We start from the raw sequence: 17531 nt of genomic DNA, 5'->3' as shown, positions 1-17531 counted from the left end.
CGGAGTCAGCAAATGTCTGCCGGCAGCTCCCTGTAAACTGCCAAGGTCGCGTTCAAACAACTGTAGTCCTGCCAAGCTAAACCTGCACAAAGTGTAAACAGATGCTTTGTAGCAAGTGTATATGATATCGAGGAAGAGAGAGCCAGGAGGGGACGCTTACGAGCCAAACACAGAGCACGCAAACGTGAATCCCCTGGAGAATCATGTGACGCTCTCAGCTATGCACCTCATAAATAAAGCAGGACTCACTTCACCTGCAGCCATGTGGATGTGTGTGTGTCTGTACGCCTGCTGAAGTTGAGACATACTGATGGGTTATTCATTCTACCACTGTTACAAAGCCTAAATTATTTTTGTGTTGTTGACTGAGTGCTAGAACCCATAGGCAGGAAATTTTACTTTTTATTTATTGGATCTACTAAATTTATCTAGTACACAGGGAGGTTGATGTTATGGGACACTAGTGGTGCTACTGTGCTTGTTGGCAAATTGTTAAAATTAGATTTTTTTAAATGTCACTATAGGCAAAGTTTTTTTTGCTTTGTTTGACTTAAATTATTAAGCAGTTTTGTGCAACTTCTCTCAATATCTCATCTGAACTGTTAAAGCAAAGCTTATAAATTAATGAGGGTTTGTTGTGAAAAAGGTTTGTATGAAAGGATTTTTTGCATAAAACCTTGTGAACCTTGTAAACAATATAAATTATATTTATATTCTAATAGCCATCTTTTTAATCATCCTGCTCCTTAGTGTTTAGTGTTACAAGTGTTTGTTTAGATTTATTAGCTTTATAGCATCATTTTGAATAGGCATCAAAGAGTTGATCGCACAGCAAAAACAAAGACAGCAGGATTTCACAATATCCTGAATTACCGCACTGGCCTGAATAAGGTGTAAAAGGAGTATTAATAGTCAGAAGAAACAGACAAGCTGGTAGGTCAGAGTTCTTTGCATACTTCCAACAAAGCAGCAACAAGCAGATGGCTGGTTACTGTTGTGTCTTGACTCTGCCATTGTGTAATTCCTGTAACTCTGTTTGGCCTTGCTGAGGAGGCTGCTGGGCTGGCGGCAGGTTTGCACTGGAGTCAAATTCCATCCACACTCCCTCACATAATTCATGCCTCAGCACCAGCGCGCACTATTTGTACACACTCACTTTCTGTTTTTTTTTTTTCTGTGTACACTCCGGGTACTTCCCTTAGCACCCAGAGTCTACAAAGGGATTCCTCAATGATCTTTTAACCCCTTAAGCTCAGAAGGATTTAGGAGCAATATCCACCTGAAATTACATACCTGATATAAATACAGCTCCACAGTTATAAAGTGTAAATGTAAACTTTTAGTACCGTAGTTTTCGGACTATAAATCGCTCCGATATATACGTCGCATCAGTCAAAAAATGCGTCAAAGAGGAAAAATAATATAAGTCGTACCACACAATACGCATTTATTTTGACATGTATTTCACACAATCCAAGACTAAATTTAATCTGGTAATCCAATTTGTTAAATTACACAACTGCATCCACAACCACACATGGAACATACCTGGGAGGATGAATTGGGTAAATTAGAAATTCCAACCAGCAAGGTTTTATCCAGCACATTTCAGCATGACCCGTTACGCTAAAAGTTGTCAAAATTACACCTAAATTAGACCATGAGCGTAACGGTGCTACTTGCTAAGATAACTGTACGACCTGGCTGTTTCAGAGCAAATTAAGCTCACGTGCATTAGCAAAGTTGTAAACCATAAAACATAACATGAATATTTTCATGTTAAAACATTAAAGTGCTGAGTTGCATTGTAGGACTCCTTTTGCACATGACAAAGCCTTTGTTAATAAAATTTACCCTGTGTTTCATCAACACATGCCATTGTTCACAGCATGAATCAATAAATTAAGAGAAAACGCATAAATCATGACTCCTATCTTCTTACAAAGGATCTAGAGCTGTCACTCTAGTCCTCTACATTGCTATGGTGATAGATATTAATAGAGGAAAGAAACAGCACTGCAGAAAGTTACACTTTTCATTACTCACAGCTGCAGCTCTGGGAAAGTCCCTGTTTATTCCTGTGCACACAGCTGCAGTGACTGGCCGTTTTGTAAGCTCTGTTACGCAGAGATCTTACTTCACCAGAACACACGGGATAAAGACGAGCTACATCTTGTTTAAAAGGTAGGACTCTCAAGTTTCCAATGATGGCGACCTTGTGGGGGTGGAGTTAAGCATGTCTGCCCAGCGAAGCATTTTTCTGACTCAGCAATGTTTGATAGACAGCTATATGGCATTTTGTATGTTTAAAATGCTGTAAATCTGAAAGCAAAAAAATTGACTTGTTTTATAAACTTTAAAGCCTCCTACTTTTAGAGCATAATAAATATATTATAATATTGATGAATATTCAGATTTTCATTCATCTGTAAAACACTTTAAACTCAAGGTGCAAAGTAAATAAAATATTGTACATATCTACATGCTATGTTGCTAGTTTTAAACCACAACATCCAAAATGATGTAAATATGACTGGTGTTAACTTTATGGCCTTATACTTCCTGATGTTGCTACATTAGGACTCACTATCTTAGCTACTTCCGGCATGATAGCAGCAGATGCATTAAAGCAAATAGTCTTGTAATCCAAATCGTATGTAGCAACCTGTATTTAGATTTCTGTTTTTTTTAGTTACAATAGTCACACACCTGCAGACTAGCCTATTGTCGCACTGCTGCAGCTGCAATAGCTTAACCTGTGGCTTCAGATGCTGCAGGTGCATGCACTCAAAACAGCAACTGGATCATTCCTGCAATCAAATCAAACTCATCCAGTGATCAAATGTTTATTTTTATGATCTTTAAATTATCCTTGGTCTTTATTCTCCACTGGTTCTATTTACTCACACAAAGAGGAAGAAAATCCAATATATGTTATTAGTTATTAGCACGCTAGTGCCTTCTGTAGCATCGACACGGATGGTCCAAGTCCGTCAATGAGGTTGAACCACAGATGGATTGATGCAACGTGGGCCGGGATGCTTTGGAGGGAAACTTGGATCATTCTGCGAAATACAGATAACCAAAGCTCATGCTGTTGAGTTCGAGATAACATGGTGCACGTCTGCATGCTGTCAGCCTGTGCATTAGAACAGCCAAAGGGGAGGGGGGGGACGTCCACTTAATTAAATCAATTAGAGCGTGAAGGGCCTGTCGAAGCCTCTGCAGAGAACAACTGAATCAAACTATAACTCTAAAACAAAAGCTGAACTCTCTTTATTAGAAAAAAATAGCCACAACCTCCTCCCCCAAGCCTTTATAAGGACAGTTCAAATCCAGGCTGATGGGATCACAACACCACTTCAGCAATAAATGCTTACCATATTCCAAGAAATTGAAGAAAAAGATGTTAATATTTGAAAGTGTAACTTTTTATTCCCTTTCTTCGGTAAACTAATCTAATCATCAATAGTATCTTTGTTGTTTTAAAATGTTGACCCTCCTTTCCTGGTTGTTTAATTTTTGTAAGGAAGTACTTAAAGTTGTGATCTTTCATCCCACTTTTAGGACGTGCTAGGTTTTACTCTCACTGTATCTCTCTTTTTAGCCCCAGTGGAAATTTCATACAATGAAGCAATCCAAAGAGATTCTGTTAAATCCTGATCATAATTTTATAAGAAGATCTCTGCATGTTTATGCATTTACTGTCACTTTCTCATGAGTAAGGAGAAGATGAAGCAGCAATCTGCAAGATCATCTAGATGTGAGAAAGGAGATTTTCTTCCAAGCCCCCACCCCCCAAAAAAGGAGTTTAATTTCACAGCTGTCTGGAAAAGCGCTTCACTGTAATCCGTCATCCGCTGGTTTTCTTGTTCCCTTTTTGATTTGCATTTGGTAAGACGTGAATAAGGGCAAAGAAAGGGGCAAATCTCATTCAGCTCAAATAATAGCTTTAGGTGGTTCTTCAAGTTTGAAAGTCTTGGTTTAAAAGAGGCAGGGGGATGTGGCAAAGGAGAATTGATGCGATGGAGAATTGCATGAATTTCTTCACAGTTGTTCCTGGTCTGAGAATACCGTCCCATGACAGCAGGGTATATTCCCGGATATTATATCCCACAGATCCCCAGAGATGAGTCATTCCAGGAGGAGAGCGTTCTCCATTTCCATCCTGTTGATGTCCACAGCAGATGTTTTTCCCCTCCTCTACGAATGTTTCGAGTTAGGGGCATCTACTGTTTTCTACTGAGTTACAGCCATGAGCAACAAATCAAATCAGTAAACGGAAAAAAAAAAAAAAAGTCATTATTTTAGGATTTCTCCAGCTTCTGCTACTTCGGTTTGAAGCTTTCTCGGGTTTTATCACACACACCATTAACAAAAACTTTCCCTTCTGTTCAGACTCTGAAGACAGGATGAAAACTGTGGTTTTACCCCAGCACTATATCCAGATTTATTCACCCACAATCTCCCCCCTCCTCCCGGACTAGTGGCCTTTCTTGCCATCCCCAACCAATGGTGCCCAGTGGTGAAACGGGGACACTGAGGCCAACAGACTGAGGCCACTTGCTTGGTATGAATTGGAAAGTCAGGTCTGGTAGTTAGGGAACTGGGATGGTGTCCAAGACGAAGGTCAAGAAGAAGAGGATGGATGAACAGAAGGAACAAAGAAGCAGATCAGAAAAGAGAAGACTGCCGTCAAGAACCAGAAAAGGTCTTTGAGAGTATAAGGCTGTAGTAAATACTGTCCAAATTAATTAATACCTAAATTTAAAATTAAGACAAACAAGTTTAACCTGGGATCAGAACATAAGTCTTTGGAAAAAACAAAAAGGCTTTAAAAATGATCAATGGTTGTGTTTCAAACTGTCCGAAACACCAAATCATATGTTTCCCTTAATTGATGTCAGTCGGAGGATCCCTGCAAAGGCCCCCGGTGAAGTCTAAAGACAGGCTGTAATTATTGACTGGCTGTAATAATTTGTTAAGGTGCCAAGATGTTTGATTAGCCTGTACTGTGGGCATTCACTGTTACTCTTAATAACAACCGTCATAACTTTTGTTTCACAGCATTTAACTTCAACATATTATTATTATAGTACTCTGTGTTGCGCCGGTTCACTAAGCACAACTGCAGTTAACACAGTTTAAACCTGTTCCCGTTTATTGTTCATTGTTGAAAAGTTTGCCCTAGTCCCAAAATAAACAATATTGCATTCATTTCTTTTTGATGTAGTAAAAGAGAAAGAAATTAAACTGGTAAGTTTTAGCACATTGTTACCTTGTGTATCACCACGTCCCCTTCAGCTGTTGGCGCCAGACAATTTTTACTGTCTTCACATTACATTCATTCTAATTCGAGACGCCCATCAGGAAATCATTGCAATATTAATGTTGAAATGACTAATTTGGTTGCAATAAATCTGCAATTTCCTCATCCCCTCTCCTTCTCATCTGTCATAACGATGCTTCCTCCATGACTATTAGCATCTCAGGCACCTCCATCTGTGTCAGATGTGAGCATCTACTGCAGTGAGACTCAAAAACCCACTAGAATGAATATTCCATTTGCATCCAAATAGGGAATTCAACTACTTGGAATAAAGTAGGACACAAATACCGCACTGCAAATGGAAATTAGAATATAAACATATCGAAAACTAAAAATGCATTAAAAATAAAGTTTCTTTCTCTCTCTCTCTCTCATAATTTGTGTAGACTGCAGTTTTCAAGCACAATATCAAGCGTGGAATCCTTTAAATCCGTCTAATAATTAAAAAAAGCGCAAACTTTTCGTAAAACCTGATTTCAAATACAACTACGGTAATCCCTACAGCAATCCATCTCATATAGGTTTCATATACAGGAAATATGTGAGACCCAAAACCTGCGGTGACACCAACAACCAGTGATTAACATTTTTAAGAAACCCCAACGGCCAAAAAAAAAGAAAAGAAAAGAAAAAAGTCCTCTTTAAATTTTAAAACGTAAGCACAGAACGTGTTTTGCTGACATCCCTACAGACGAACACTCAGCGCAATCGTTAGCAGCAAAAAATAAGCCTTCCCTCGGCTAGATCAGGGGGTCATAGGAACGGGTTGAACTGTCATGACTGCTCGTACTCTCAGTTTAAAAACCATCTACTTATGCCCGCTGTGACAAAGGCCTTTATTTTGCTATCAACATGATGATCTTCATGAGTAATATTCCTGACCGCCCATCTGTTCCTACGCTTATTAATTCCTCTCTCTCTCTCTCTCTCTCTGCTACAGAGCTCCCGAAGGGGAAACAAACATAATGCTCTCCCTGGAGCAAAAAAATAACATGTCATAAAAGATCTCCACTTCCTAAATATGGTTTCCCATCTCTGCAACATAGAAAAAACACAAAATAAAAAGGTATTGTATTTTGTTAAGCAAGCCAACAGTACATGGAAGAAACACGCCACTTCAGGGAAAGAGGCTGTATGAAAATCAGAAACTGCATTTTAAAAAGCGCATGAAAAAATATTCTGTTTACTATCAAATAAGCAAGTCACAAGATACAGGTCATGCTACTGCCGTTTTCAGGATTTTTTTTTTAAACATACACACAAAAAGCCATCACACGCAAAATAAATAACTGCCTTCAAACTACTAATGGAAAGCATGGGATGAAGGTGAGCAGACGTCTAATCACCAGCAGTGACTCAGGACATTTCAAGCACATTAACCAGGAGAGGAAGATGAGCAACTAGTCTGACCTCATAGCTGCGCCTACAAGAAAATGGAGATTAAGACGTCATCTGTCGAGAGGTTTCTCAACAGACCACTACGTTTGTACAGAGAACCCTGCTAAATAGGTTTATATACATTTTTTCCACCTCGACACCGTGAAAAAAATAACAAAAGAAACAGCGCTGACATGACTTCCCTGCATCGCAGTCACTTGCCCAAACAATTACCACATAGGCAACATTAAACTGAAGTTCGAGCAGTTACAGAGGTGTTGAAAAAACAAATAGAAAAATAAATAAGCCTAATTATTGGGGCTCTCAATAACGATCATTTTAGTAATTGAGTATTCTATCAAATATAAGATAAGAATTCCTTTATTGTCGCGCAATGGGGAAATTCAGGTGTGACAGTGGCAAACAGAGTTACACACAATTACTAGCAATGATAAGAAAAAGGGAGAAGGAAAAAAAGAGCAAACTGGTCTTATCTAAAGTTAGCTCTAAAGAAACACCAGTAGAAGTCAACAGTAGAATTTAAGAGTAAATACCAGAGTAAATATTGAACAAAGGAAAAAAAAAATTTGACAGTGGGAAAAAAACTCTAGATATTTATATAACACACAATAATACAATATGCAATACTTACATAACGTACAATAATGCAAAATGTAATATACATAGTGCAGCAGCATCCCCAGCTAAGGCGTGTGCAAGTTACCATAGCATTTGGGAACAGTGTAAAAAATGAATGACTGGATCAGAACCTGTGCAACGATTAGCATGATGTGCACAGTTATGTCTGTTGGGAGCAGCCAAGATTATAAAGTCTAACAGCAGCTAGGAGGAACGACCTGCAGAAACACTCCTTAGAGCATCTGGGATGCAGCAGTCAGTCACTAAAAAGAGCTCTCCAGCTCCATGCATGGGGTGGGAGACATTGTCCATCAGTGATGGGATTTTCCTTACAGTCCTTCTCCCAGGTCTGCACTGGGTCCAAAGGGCATCACAGGACAGAGTTATTCTGATGATTAATCGAGTGATCGTGTTAAAATAAATTGCCACATTCTGCAGATTTTTTCCACTTGATTACTTAAAGCGGACGGTGCGTAACTAATTTGGATTTTAATTAGCAAAAATCAAGTATTGCTTTATACATATTCTGGCAAAGTCTACCAATATCACATCAAAAATTTAAGTGTTCTCATAGCTTAGAATTAATAGTTTATAAGTACGTATGTGGGAGACGCCATCTTGGCTCGCCATTTCTGATTACAGTAGTCCAAGGGGACAAACTTGTCAGCCTTACACGTTTCCCTATCTCTCTTCTATAAGGAGACGTGCTGTCAGTAGAGGAGGATTATAAAACAAGCAGACGACCCTAGCTCAACCTAATTGCTGCTTTCTTTTGAAATGGAGGACCATCCATACTCTTTGCCCAGCAAAAGGGAAGAGAAAGTAACCAAGAAAAGACAAATAAGTAATAATCAGGTGAAACAAGAGTCTATATTGGCGTAGCTATTATTACCAAGTGGAGTGGAGACAATTCATGATGGATGGGGGGGGGGGGGGGGGGGGGGGTTGCAAGCTTTTTGCTGGACAGGTAAATTAATCCAATATTACAGTAAAGTTTATTTTGCTGTTATGTTAGAATCAGGACACTGTAGTAACTACTCTGTGGTCCCAGCAGAAACAGCCAGTTTATTCGTTTCCCTCTCACTCTCAGGGAGTATGTGTGTACGCAGAGGGACAGAGTGATATTTCAGCTGGTCAGCAGCGCGAGCGGGTCTCTCTGTAACACATGTTTATAGTAGATTATTTTAGAGCTCAAATAAGCAACTTTGCTTTCAGAAATAAGCCAAAAAGAAAATGCGATACAGAGATTACAAGCGACTTAAAAAAAAAAGCCCAAAGTCGCTTATAATTTAGCACACAACTAGTCAAGTTTATTTGTATAGCACATTTTAGCAGGAAGCGGTGTTGCCAGATAGAGTCACGGTTTTCCAGCCCAAAAATCTGTTAAAAACTGACACAATGCACACAAAAAAAACACCCATTCAAATAATGTTATATTTACTGTAAGGGTGCGCCTGAATGCACATCAATAATATGCGTTTTCAAAAGCTGCAATCCAACAAAACCCGGCCAGAGTTCTTTTCCTAAAGACCACATGACACAGCAACAGATCCAGTGAAACGTAACGTGACACATCCTCCCCTCTAACATGTTTGCAGAACAGATTAGGCTTGAAAACAACATTCCTTTCACATTCGAAAGACACAATCTATGATCAAAATGTGCACACATAAATATGCAAAGCTTAATTCTACACAACATTTAAAGAAATTAAATTTACTCTGGTCGTTATAATGTCTTACCTTTACTGCAAAATCCACTGTTGGCTGAAAGGCTGAACATCTGAACACTGAATTTACTCCTCTGAACTATACAATCCATTGTGATTTGTGACCGGTACATGGTTGGGTCAAACGAACCAATGACTAATGGTGAAATGATGACGTTAATAAGTTAACTCAAAAACCACTGAACTGGCTCCAAATCAGCCCAAATTATGTCCACCCGCCCAAAGCAAATTATACCTGCTAAACAAAAAAGAAAAGAAAAAAAACACCTAATCTGGCAACACTGGCAGCAAAGGCGGTTCAAAGGGCTTTACTTAATGGAAACATAAAAACATCAATACACGTCAAATATATGGGTCAATGGTCATGCTAGTATGGCGTCTAAAGCAACTCTAAACAGGTCTTGTTTTAAAGGAACTCAAGAGTTTCGGCTGATTTGCAGTTTTCTGAAAGTTTGTTCCACGTTTGTGGAGCATAGGAACCACTGTGTAAATCTTACACACTGGGGCTTCAAGTTAATTTTACTGAGGCTTTAAGCTTATTTTATGAGTAATAGAATTACGTGAAAAAATGCAAATAAATAAAGGCTAGATCAGCAGCTAAAAATACAATTCTAGCTGCCCCTGCAGTGAAAAGAGAGTGCATCAAGTTCCACTTGAATATTGCAGTCTGGATTTTATTTTACATTAAAAAGCACAACTGTATTCAAATAAAATAGAACCTTTCTAGTAGGCCTGGGTGATAAAGTGGAAAATGTACTGACACAGAAATTTACGACAATAGCTGACATAATTTTGCCCATGTCGGTATTTCTAAAGGAAAAGTTGTTTCTTTATGCAAAGTTAGGCTATGGCCATGTCCCTTTAAGATGCTGCGTTACGTGAACAGTCTGTAGTCACGTGACTTTTTATTATTATTATTATTATTATTATTATTATTAGCACTTAATCTTTAATCTATATAGAACCTATAGGGAAATACGTGTAGATTTGCATCTATGAAGAGAATTTAGCTGCGATTGTCCAGGTGAATTATACCGTTATACCATCAATATTAACTAGCTGTGAAGGAGCACACGCAAGGGTTAGTATTATTGCCAATTTATGGTTATCGTGGTGAACTGCTCAATATATAGTGATATTGATTTTGGGACATATCACCCAGTCTTACTTTCTAGCAGGGTTGGGCGATAGGGCTTAAAAATAAAATTTGATTATACCAAATCTGATTATATTGATTTTTTTCCCCTCGTTCTCATTTCACAAAAAAATCAATTGAAGTAATTACTTTTAAAAACTTGATTTTATTTCAAGCATTTCATCCGGGAGCTGACCATAATTCAAAGCGCAACTAAATACGAGCTGTGAAACAGGCTTGTGAAACAAGATGGCGGCCCTGCGGTTGTAAACGATGAAAATATACCTAAATGTTTTTGGCTAGTGCTATTACGCAATGAGCTAAGAACAGGCTTCACTTGTGTAGCTTCAAACTAAACAGTAAAACAGTGAATGAATAAATTAAAGTGCCTTGTCTTGTGGTAAAAAAAAAAAAAAAAAAATTGCAATATTTTGACAATATATTTTGCTAAACATGCATTCAGCATTGCATGCGGCTCTCTTCATAGTATCCCAATGAGTGCATTAACAAAATTAAACCCAGATTTTCCAGAAGTTAAATCTTGATAAATTGTAAATTTGATCGGCCAGTCCTAATTTCTAGTGTACATAATGGCCAGGTTACACTCTCCTTGTTTTTTTTTTTTCTTAGTGCAACATCACCAGACAATTGAAAAACAATTACGCATTCATCAAAAAGGTAAACAGCTCATTTAAATTCAGGCATAATAAATACCGCCATTTAAAAAAACATTCGGAATCTGAATCAGCTTTTGCCAGGTATGTGAATTGCACAATGCTCATGATGTGTTTACTTATACAATAATACAGCATCGTGTTTTTTTTTTTTAACTCTGGAGTTGCTCCGGAGTATTCTGTCAAAAGATGCATCATAAAGAGAAAAAAAAAAACATTCATAACAGACTATATGACGCATTTATTTAGAAATTTATTGCACAAACTTCAAGACCAAAAACTGACATTTAATCTGGTAAGGCAACTTATTCAATTACACAATTGCATCTACAACAGGCTGAATAACATGGAACATACTTGGAGGGTTAAATGGAGTAAATTAGCATAACAAGCTAGCAACTCCAACTAGCAAGTTACAGGCAAGATTTCAGCGTAACGGCTGTTCATGGTGGGAAAGCAAGAAAAATATTTCTAATACACTTATTGTTATTATATCTCTTTTTTCCCACCCCAATTCAAAATCTGAAGTGCTAGTTTAAAAAGAAGGGATGTTTTCAGAGGCCTGGCAAAGTACATAAACAGGTTACTCTTCCTGTTAGTGGACCTGCGTTAGTCAGGAGCAGCCTTTGCACCTTTACTCAGCTCTCTGAAATGATGACAATGTTAAGCATTCGAGATCAAAGTCTCTTTGCTTGCCATGATGAAATAGCAGTTTCTGTAATTCAGGTCTAGGAGTCCAGTGCCTGCTGGTGCCTTTCCCATGCCCGTCACGGCTGAGTGAACCTTGTCTTAGTCTCTAAATAATAACGCAGTGCACTCAGAGGGTGTGCCTACAGAACGGGTGTACCATGGAAGTGTAACTCAATATAGCAACATTGTGCTTTCTCGCACCTGTAACCCAGGCAATAACGCAGCAAACCTGGGGTATGACTTCAGATTCAGACAAACGCTGATGAATCAATGTCGATTACGGCGATGCATCCTATAATCTACAGAGAGCAGGTATTTAGCCATCAGCAAGTCTCCGGGTGCCATTTTTGCATCGACCGCTCACACGATGACAGGGTTCGCTTAAATATTTATGACCCGCTTGGGGTTGCCGGTTCTAAAAATCCTTGCTGATGAAAGTGAACTGACCCAGAAATATCCAAAAGAATGAGAATTGGCTGGTTCTGACGTCACCGTTTATCTCTCGCTTTGACCATTACTGCTGGAAACATGCCGTTCTTATGCCGTGTTCAACGGGAACCGGGAGCTGAAGCCACGCCCATGTTAAGATCTTTAAATTGACAAACTGTCCCAAAACAAGATGTTCGCGTTTCTTTGTTTGATGCGTTCAAACCAGCATCGTGGTGCACTTGGAAAAAAATCAACTAGAGGATTTGAAATTGATACAAATACTTCACACAACAACAATCTTTTTCATTTATGATACATTTTGGGTTGACAGCTGTACCAATAAACAGACAAACAAACTTAAAAACAGTCCCAATCGGGCATAGAGTTCCTTATTTTTGCCCTGAACCTGAACCAGGACAATCGTCTCTAGCGTCAGCATACGCTTGCGGACACACGTCTGGCACAGAGGTGACAGCAACGCTGCTTCCATTACATCCTGAGCGTCGTTTGGGCACATTAACACCCCCCACCCGGGCTTCGGTTTTACGCATCGCTTTTACTGATGGCCAGAAATGAGGAAACCGAGAAAGAGGCAATTAATTAGATTCTTTTAAATGCACCTTTTTCTGTAGTTAATTAATAAAGCATCCCAGCATTTGTTTTAAAAAGGTTCATGCTCAAAAATAGATTTTGAGTGCCACAGGTTCAACAATACAACCCGTCATAAAGGCTGAGAAACTGGTAATCTGTCCAACTGTTTTATATGTGCTCCAACAAACTATTGGATGCGGAATTTGAGGCCCTTCTGGGGCTGTTTTACTTTTACTGTTATTTCCACAATCAACTGATTTGAAGTGTAAGCACTTGCTTGTTTTTTTTCACCAACTTCTATTGAAAACTGGATTTTTTTTTTTTTTTTTTACTTAATTTCAAAAATAATGTAGAATCTGAGCCTAAAAAAAATGGCACCTTCTCTTTGGCTGTTTTTAATGGTAAAAAAAAACGTGACCTTTTGGGCCATGACAAGTAAATTAACCAACATTTACTCTATAACCAATAAAAAGGGTTTCAAGGCAATATACATTTTTTACTATTAAATTGGGCATATATTCTGTAATGTTGCATCACAATGCACACTGCATTCATTCTCAACCCTATACCCACGATATTGACACCAATCGGAAGTTATTTTATCGCCAGTTTCGATCAACTCGTGCGTTTTGAAGTACAACTCCTGCCATCGTCTGCGTAATTACTAATTAGAGGGGGTTGCATGGTGCAGTTCCCAACGAAAGCCGCTAGACCGGCTGACAAATGCAAAGCCAGGCAGCATGTGGCACCAGTCGCCTCTCTCCAGTGTTTTGGCCACTGTGTGGGTCATTGTGTAAAGCTGGTGCGGCTTTCTTCCACGGGAGCTCCAGCACGCATTGGGGATTGAATGAATGAGAAAACGTCAGTCTGATCCAAAGACGGACAATTAATGTGCGGAGCGCTGGCAATAAAGAGCAGATGTCTCACTGCACAGAGATTTCTCAAGACCTGTTTGCGGATCGCAGCCCTCGCATGCAGGCCTTTATTAAGTGGACCCCGAACACAAAGATGGGGGGGAATTGTTCAGATAAACGTAATCCTTTTGTTATTTTTTTCTTATTATTTTTTTTTTGTTTTTAACAACAGGAGAGACAAATAAATAAATAAACTACAGATTAAAAGAAAAAGAATGTGGGGCTGGAGCTCGATGTGTAGTTAAGCCACATCTGAGTGGACAAAGAGCAGGCGTCAAAGCGTGAAAGTGACACCAGCGAACTGCCCTCTTTGTCCCAACTTTCTCTAGTTTTCCGCCTCCTCTGCGAGGGGTAGCTCCAACCGAAGCACGAAGGCACACAGGCGAAGAAAGTAGCCGCCGGTTCCGCGGTGCCAACTTAACAGAGCTCCTTCTGCGGTTTGTAGGCTCTTACCTTAGTGTTCAGTCCAATGAGAAATGGGCAAACAGCGACACGCTCAACACGCCGCAGCCCCACGGCCACACAATAAGTAACTGAGCCCGCCGGAAAGTGACAGAAAATCCCACTCACATCCGCATATCCTCGACTTTCACAGATTTTTTTTTTCTTCCCCCACTTCTTTTAAAACACGGACCGGGCATGCAGCGCCCGACCTGTCCTCGCTTGTTTTTTCCGTCGGAGGAGGATGACTGGCTGCCTCCACCTCGATCGCTTCTTTCAAGCCAGCCGGCGTGAGCAGCTCGCACTTCCGCCCGGTCGTTTCACAATAAAACACGGAGGGAGAGTTTAGACTTAGACAAACTTTATTGTCATTTTGTATGCACAGAGTGCGTACAGAACGAAATTGCGTTTGCATACAGCTTCAGAATTTCAGAGAATTGCAGTGGATTTCAGAATAAAGTTTGCAGGAAAATAAAGTAACTTTGCAGGATAATAAAATAACTTTGCAGGATAAATGAAGTAACTTTGCAGGATAAATAAAGTAACTTTGCAGGATAGTAAAGTAACTTTGCAGGATATAAAGTAACTTTGCAGGATAGTAAAGTAACTTTGCAGGATAAAAAAGTAATTTTGCAGGAAAACAAAGTAACTTTGCAGGAAATAAAGTAACTTTGCATGATAGTAAAGTAACTTTGCAGGGTAAAAAAGTAACTTTGCAGGACCGTTCCAGGATAAAGTTACGTTTGTTCGACAAGATTTTACAGTAAACAAGGAAATCCAATTAAATTCCTTGAAGATAAAATGTACAATTTCACGGAAATTGTACATCGCAACACCAACTTTTACAATCAGAATATAAAGAGATAATTATCCCACTGTCATGGCAAAGCAACTTTCATTACCCCCCATAAAAATTAAACAATTACTCCTATTTCGCACTTCCACATTAGCTAAAGAGTCCTTACCCAATAGAGGTATTCGGATGGAGCTGAGGCAGAAGACATATGAGCAGTTTGGCAGCCAAACATGAACCATCATCTTCAGAGTTTGATGCAAACACAACTTTATTATCAGGAGATAGAATTTTGTTATCCAAAGAAAATGAGTGCAATTAAACAAGGGAAGTTAATGATGAGTATGTCTTACCTATCATAATGTTTCATACTTGCTGGGATAAGAGGAGATCCACCAAGCAGATGTCACATCGTAAGCCATGAGAGGTACATTGAATAAAGCTGAGTGCCTCTTCATTTTGGCACAGGTGGGGTTAGGCTGCAACTGAACGTTGTCTTCAAAGTTTTCATGTTAAAGCAGAAAATGGGCATGCGTGGTTGGAGAAGGTTTGACAAATACAAAATTGTGGGGGCGTGACAGCTGGGCCAGAGGGTATCTAAAGCTTGACCACTGTAGGTGATCCTGGTTTGCAGGGATCGGTATCTATGAAAAGGGGTCCAAACAAGGAACGTCATTGAAATGACAACAAGTTCCTGCTAAGGTTTATTGGTTCAACTGGGAAACAACATTTGACCTGTGTAATCCAAAAGACAAGCTATCTGGAAAAGATAAGGCTAGTGCGTAACACACTGTATTGCAGTTTGTCATGTATGGGACTGCCTAGCTGCAGAGCAGGACATGCATGATTCGCGTTGGTTCCCCTTTTGATGTCAAAACAGTCCTGACCTGTCAACACATGGACCCCATGAGACTCCTTAATAGGCAGATTGTCACAAAGTTATGCTTAATCTACGTAGGTGAAGCAGCAACTGGCCACATCTGTTAAATTCCTTGTGATCCACAAAAATAGAAAATGAGGCAATCAGGTGGCAGCGACTCAATGCATTGATGCGTCTAGATGTCGTGAAATCAGCTCGCTGAAGTTCAAACTTAGGATCAGAATGAGGAAGAAAGTGTATTTAAGTGACTTTGAGCTAGCTTGGTTGTTGGTGTCAGGTGGGCTGATCTGAGTGTTTCAGAAACATCTGGTTTATTGTATTTTTTGTTGTTTTTGTTCATCCAGCCCTGAATAAATTTGTCCAGTTAAGTGCAGGGCTGTGTCAATCGATCAGGACTGCTGATGTGGTCAGTTGTTCCTTTGCAAAACTTTTAGACTATTGACAACTCAATTATATCTCAACAAAACAATCTTTCTGCCAGAACTATTTTCTTTTTCATCCCCTCATTGTTAACATACCTTCCTATTCCGTCGTGTCTACCGGCTCCTTTATTTTTATTTTTTTAACCGTGTTCATTCACGAGCTCTTATTCTGAAGGAAATACCTTTAGTTTCCGGTTTGACCTTGCCGTTATCCCGCAGCTTTACGGCGGGTCCGACTGGTGACGTTACTGACGCCGGGACTAGTACAGGACAACGCCGGAGGAGAAGGGACAGATTGTGGGGGAATATGTCGCCCCTTGGCGATGACAGTGAGGCGATGTCTCCCTTTTCTTTCTTTCTTTTTTTTTTTTTTTTCTAACGCACACATCAAACCCTTCATTCCTCATTGATGTGGACAGTTTGCAAAAAGACCACATCAAGCCTTGAAGACCACCAAATTTATGAATAGTTCACATAAAGATGACATGCCGAACCACAAGCGCGCACGTCATAATGCATGTAATAAAATGTATTTACTCAGACACTAAACTTGGACTGCTGTTTCCTGTTGGGGGTTTATTATAAGCAATACTCCCCCCCACACGTCTTATGTCATCAGCGGAAATGTAATTATTTCTTGCAAGTGTCACGACAACAAACGCAGGAACAAAAACTACTTCTCTAGTTGAAAGAAGCATATTCTAAACCCATGTGCTCATACTTGCTTTAAACTATGGCGGTGTTTACACTCTGACCTGCTTAAGAAATAACTTTAGCAAACAGCTAAAAAGTAACGTGGACTTTAGTATAGAGTGTGTGAAAATACACATCATTTATTTTAACTCTAACTGAATCAAGAAAGAAATCTCAAGAAGTTGTAGGTGGATTACAAAAGGTCCCATGATTGCCTGTACACTCATTAGTGACAAACGCTCTGAGGAGTTGTTTTCCGTTTGACTTTATCAGCCTTTAATGTCATTAGGGAGGAATGTTGTGCCTTTTTAAATGAAGTCACTTCAGTATACGGAGGGGACCTTTTAGGGGCCCACAGCAGCATTTTAAACTCAGGTTACGGTCAGGACTTTGACTGGACCACTGCAGCAAGCTGATTCTTTTCTTTTCCGGCCCTCCTGTTTTGTATTGCTGTTATGCCTAGGGTTATTGTCCAGTTGCATTACCCAGATTTGGACAAACTTTAGTTGTCAGACCGATGGCCTGTCATTTCGCTGTGGAATACGTCTACATACGGAGTGGTTTGTGGTCAATTCAATTACAGCCAACTACCCAGGTCTTGTGTCAAATAGGCCCAAATCATCACCCTTCCACCACCATACTTGACAGTGAGTATGCCTCTCATAGATTAGATGCAAGACTGATGTTTGTAGAACTAAAGTGCACAAAGACAAAAACACCAGTGTGTGCATTAATAAGGAAAATGGCAACATTTAGCACTGAAGCTAAGGTTAGCAGCTGAAGAAAACGAGCCTA

The 17531-nt window shown here is 39.5% G+C and overlaps 1 protein-coding gene across 2 annotated transcripts in view; it reads right to left on the bottom strand.

Annotated features, from left to right (window-relative positions):
- nck2a (NCK adaptor protein 2a) overlaps positions 1 to 14234 on the bottom strand; it is a 38159-nt gene extending 23925 nt beyond the window's left edge. The window contains exon 1 of one of the 2 annotated variants that reach the window (XM_012864412.3): positions 13961 to 14234. The gene's annotated coding sequence lies outside the window, so the exon portion shown is untranslated. The remainder of the gene's footprint in view (positions 1 to 13960) is intronic. The other variant, XM_021317436.2, reaches the window with a different exon arrangement.
- Between the last annotated feature and the right edge of the window lie 3297 nt (positions 14235 to 17531).

The sequence above is a fragment of the Fundulus heteroclitus genome, chromosome 7 (assembly GCF_011125445.2).
Source record: "Fundulus heteroclitus isolate FHET01 chromosome 7, MU-UCD_Fhet_4.1, whole genome shotgun sequence".
In the NCBI taxonomy this organism is placed as follows: Eukaryota; Metazoa; Chordata; class Actinopteri; order Cyprinodontiformes; family Fundulidae; genus Fundulus; species Fundulus heteroclitus.
The sequence above is the reverse complement of the archived record's forward strand: the minus strand, read 5'-3'. Positions and strand labels throughout refer to the sequence as shown.